Source organism: Poecilia formosa, unplaced genomic scaffold (genome assembly GCF_000485575.1).
Source record: "Poecilia formosa unplaced genomic scaffold, Poecilia_formosa-5.1.2 Scaffold689, whole genome shotgun sequence".
Classification (NCBI taxonomy): Eukaryota; Metazoa; Chordata; class Actinopteri; order Cyprinodontiformes; family Poeciliidae; genus Poecilia; species Poecilia formosa.
In genome coordinates this window covers 227119-231714 of record NW_006800628.1, presented here as the reverse complement: position 1 = coordinate 231714, position 4596 = coordinate 227119, and the positions used below count along the sequence as shown (strand labels likewise).

The following is a 4596-nucleotide window of genomic DNA, read 5'->3' as shown; positions in this document are numbered from 1 at the left end:
ATCACCTAACAATTGTTAGGTGATTGTAATTACCTAACAATTTTCAGAAAGTGCAAAGAAAACATGTAAATAAGACATGAATTTTGGGTTTATAAAGAATTTATAAAGAATAAAGACAATTTAAAAATATTTTTTGTTTTTTCTGTTATTTTGACATTGTCCTTTCTTCCTTTGATTTTTCATTGTGTGTGAGAGTCAGTTTCTCTGCTGTACACACATTCATGCACTATAGAACACCACATGATTAAGTGGTGTATTTTCCCAATTAGTGTGACCTGGGGACTCAGACATATCATGCTAGTATTCATATTTTAAATGACATTTGAACTTGTACTGCCTTTGTCATGATACAAACTATAGTAAAGAATGAGTTTGTCAAGGTGCATTGTAAAAAAAAAGGTGAGTAAAACATCTTTCGAAAAGACGATCTTTGAAAGAGCTTCCTTTTTCCCACAATCCCCAGCGGTGAGCAGTTTATAAGTATCTGCTCGGCATCCGGTCTGTCTTTCTCCGGGCTACTACCATGTGGTGTGTTGTGGGATATGCTAGTTGTGGCGAAGTGTAAGTTCTTCTTGTTCTTCCATTGATAAAACGAGAGTGTTATGCGGATACAATGGTATAATACCTGAAAAGGTGTCCATCTTGTATGAAAACGATTCTGTGGTATTTTAATGTTTCCCAATTTTCCAACAAATCCGTTTTCCCCTCAACAGAACACAAATCCTGTGTTCTTCTGCTGATTGATGCTAAAAATAAGGTCTGTAGTTTTCAGAAAGGAATGAATGAGAACTAAAATATTTCTTTTCATGGAAACATGAAGTTGGCTTCTGACTGTTTATTCCTTTTTGTGAAAAGCCTTAAGGATAATTCCAACAATGTTTTACTGCCTTGAGCATTTATAAACTGCTCTAGTTTTAAAACTATAACACTTAAAAGTTTCTAAACCTTCAATAGACTATTTGAAACGCATGCTGTGACTTGTTAAACTTTTACTTGCATGTAAAAGTTCAATAAAGGGTAATTTCAGTGCTTCGAGTTAATACACTAGTTAATTTCTTTAAAAGTTAAACCTTCATCTGAACCTAGCTCAGTATGGTCTGGACTGGACTGAGGGTTAGTCCTGGATTGAATAGTTTAAAGTGGAATTTTTAAGCTTGATCAGTTTAATGTGTCTCAGCCAGGTATAAAAAAAAAAGCATCGAACTGTTTGAAAGACTCTAGAATAGTCTAGTGTGTATTTAAAGTGACATATTCTGCTTTCTTCAAGTTTTAAACTTGAGCAGAAGGCAGAAAACGAGAGAGACTCATCTTTTAGCCTTGTCTTCAATTGGAAACTAACTTAAGCTTTGTTCAGGAAACATCAGCTGAAGATTAATGATAGTAATTTGTTTGGGTTTTCTTTAAAAAGAAGAATCCAAAAATCTCCTAAATTGAGATTTCCACAACTTTGCTGTCATTGCAAAGTTGCTGTCAACTTTGAATCATTTTTTTTCACAGTGAATTCACAATTATTATTAGTCCTCTGCATTAAAAGTATCTAAAACAATATTCCTCAAAATCAGAAAGTGTGAATTATTTCAGTAGCCCCACTCAGGTCCAGTCCAGCCTTATTACATGATGGGTAATTAACAAAATGAATACTTTATCATTATTCAGCAGAAATATTGAAGTAGTAGCAGTCATGTTATTGTAAGATGTTTAGGCTGAAGGAATGATATTTGAAGTTCAGAGTGCTTCTGCGGGTTGATGAGAACTGTTTGGGGTTTGTTCACTGTCCTGCCAAAAAGAAGCAAATAAATCTGAAACTGGCAACAAGATGAGCAGGAAACAAGCCAACTGTTGACCTGTTGTGTTAGCAGGTGGAGGAAAGAGCTGTTGGTTTCCTTCTTCTATTAGGATTAAAAACATCTTGTCCATCTTTAAGGTTTCTCCTCTAATAGCGACTCATTTTAAACGAGGCGTTCAATGAACAAAAATACAAAGTTCTCAGTCTGATGGGTTAAAGGAGATTTTCAAACATACTAATACTTTCTTACTGCCCTTTTCTACAAAACCACCCACTACTTCCCCTAAATTGGTCCATTTAGGGGCAGCTGCTTCTTTTCCAGAAGCAGCTGGAAAAGAGAATGTCTGGTTTTAGCTTTTGACCATGAATGCAGCTAAAGTGACCGTCGTCCTTTCAGAGGTGCTGAACCGACCTGATGGAAGAGCTGTAAGACAACTCCCCCACCATGCTTCCCCTCTGGGACTACAGGTACTCGCACACACCCACCCACCAGCTCCAAGTCAGCTGGCCAGGCCCTGACTGCCTGGTTCAGTGTTACAGAGCTGGCAGAGAAAGCCTCTGTTCTCCGCCTCAGCAGCGTCCCCTCTGTTTTGGAGGCTGATGCTGCAGAGCTGCAGCAGAGCGTGGCCCAAAGAGAGTGGTCAGTCCTGGAGGAACTGCGGGGCGGGCCTAGTGGAGGGCTTCACACTTCCTGATTGTTTGAATGAACCACAGAGGAAGACTGAGCAGATTATTGTCATCTATCATTATGAAACGTTTATCCATGTGGGGTGATCATGGGTATGGGTCACATCCTGAACCACTGCAGTGCCCCACAAACAACACTTTCATTTATCTTCAATGCAAAATGTATAGATTTAATGGCTTAGTTTCTGCTCTGACTATGTTTCAGCAAATGGCCATTTTGAGTCTGGATATTCTAGTTAATGATTAATCAATTGGTAAGTTAGTAATTATTTCACAAATGGATTTCAGTCCTGGTCACATCCTACAGTCTGTCAGGTTTGTAAAGGAGAGGTAGCCGCCAGCCACCTGAGCTGGTTGAAGGTGAAATGATAGTCCTGCAGGGTCCCAAGGGGTAAAACTTCCTTCACTTGAATTTCTTTAGAACCATAAATGTCTGAATGCAGCCAGTACGGTTTTGAAAAGCTCCATACTAGAGTTAAGCAAGCAGGAAGTCATGAAACATGTAGAAGGTGTTCAGGAGCTCCTGAAGAGCTCTACAGCTCATGTTTGAGTTAAATTCATGGCTGTAGAGAAGTCATTTAGAAAATGAATATAATTTTTCTGCTGTAGGCGGAGCCTGTAAGAGCGCCCTCTGCTGATGGTCCTGCTGCTGCTTCTCACAGACAGAAGGTGAGTGAACTCCTGATGTGGTTCAGGTAGAGCTGGCTGTGTGCTGTGATGTGTCATAACACATTATACTGACCAAAGCCATGGTGAAGAAAAACCCTGAGCACAGCAGCCACAAAACAACCTGGATTCAACACACCGATGAAATCCTCTGATTGCTTTCCGTTCTCTCAGCAGCACGGAGAGTTGCTGGCCAGCCAGGGACTGCAGCTGGAGCTCAGTATGGCAGGTGAGTCAGGTGTGTGAGGAAGCAGGAAGAGCTGTTGACCCAATCGGTACTGCCATGGCAGAGACTCCTCTCTGCTGTGGAATCATTGTATTGGGAGAGAAAGTCAGGACTTGGCACAGGTTCAAATAAAACAGTTTACTAGAACCTGACTGAAGACCTGAAACAACAAACTAAGTTCATTGTTAGAAATCCAGTGAAATATTGTCTGTTTTGTGATCAGGTGAAAGGAGGCTCACTGCAAGATGCATCCAGACCATCTTCACTCAAGCTGAGCCACTGTTTCACTTCACTGCCGTCAGGACAGTCGTTATGTCCTAGTTATGAATGATCATTTATTTTACTTCTATTTTTACTTCAGACATGACTTGCTGTCGAGACTGTATGCTACAAGCTGAAATGGATCAAGCCAATAAAAAAAAAAAAACTGTGTGTGTGTTTTATGGTGCTGCTGGTAAAGGTGTTTAGTTTGCTTATATGTTTTCAGCAGGGATCCAGTTGCAGTTTGTTTTATTTGCTTGGATCCCCATTAGCTGTTGCCAGGGGCGCTGTAAAAAAGGGACAAGTTAGGACGATTCCAAGGGCCCCTGACCGACAGGGGGCCCTCCACAAAATAGTTTTGTTTTTGTTTTTTTCTTCATACAAATGGGGTGAAAAAAATGGGGCCTTGTCAATTACAGAATTATGTGTTTTTTAAATTGTTTTTATCATTAAAAAATAAATGTTACCACTCCCAGACAAGTGTCAATTGTAGCCCAGCTTCTCTGGGCTACAATTGAGTAGTTAGTTGAGATTATCAACCATTTAGTATAGTTAGCTTAGCTACAGACCATTTGCCTCCATTTCACTAACATTTAAGGAATGAAGGAAAAAAAAATCTACCAACATATTCATATATTTATCTTGTCCCTGTACCTTTTACCAGATGAGTCAGTCAGCAGCAGCTCTAACCCCCTTATCAGAATAACCCCTCCTCCCTGTCCCAGTGAAAACGGTGAGCAACACTGTATTCAGTGACCAGCTAGTTGGCATCATTACGGGGAGTCTATGTAGATTTTTCCTGCCTCACTATTTTTACACAACAAATCATATCAGTGACAGAAATTCAAACAATATAAAATTATAATAAAAAACAGCCTCCTTTCAGTCCAGATAGTCCTGCCTTAGCTTGCATTTAAATTATAGTCTATTGCTACGTCCCTCCTGACCCCCTCCTCAGTGAAATTAAAGC

At 39.8% G+C, this 4596-nt stretch overlaps 1 long non-coding RNA gene across 2 annotated transcripts; it reads left to right on the top strand.

Moving 5' to 3' along the window:
- The first annotated feature begins 453 nt into the window (after window positions 1-453).
- LOC103130901 (uncharacterized) lies at window positions 454-4101 on the top strand. 2 transcript variants are annotated; one of them, XR_475289.2, is made up of 5 exons: window positions 454-561; window positions 2184-2254; window positions 3083-3142; window positions 3317-3368; window positions 3589-4101. It is a non-coding gene; the product is annotated as an uncharacterized LOC103130901 (long non-coding RNA). The 2 variants fall into 2 exon arrangements; XR_001660420.1 differs by having other exon boundaries at window positions 3317-3377.
- Window positions 4102-4596: the final 495 nt, after the last annotated feature.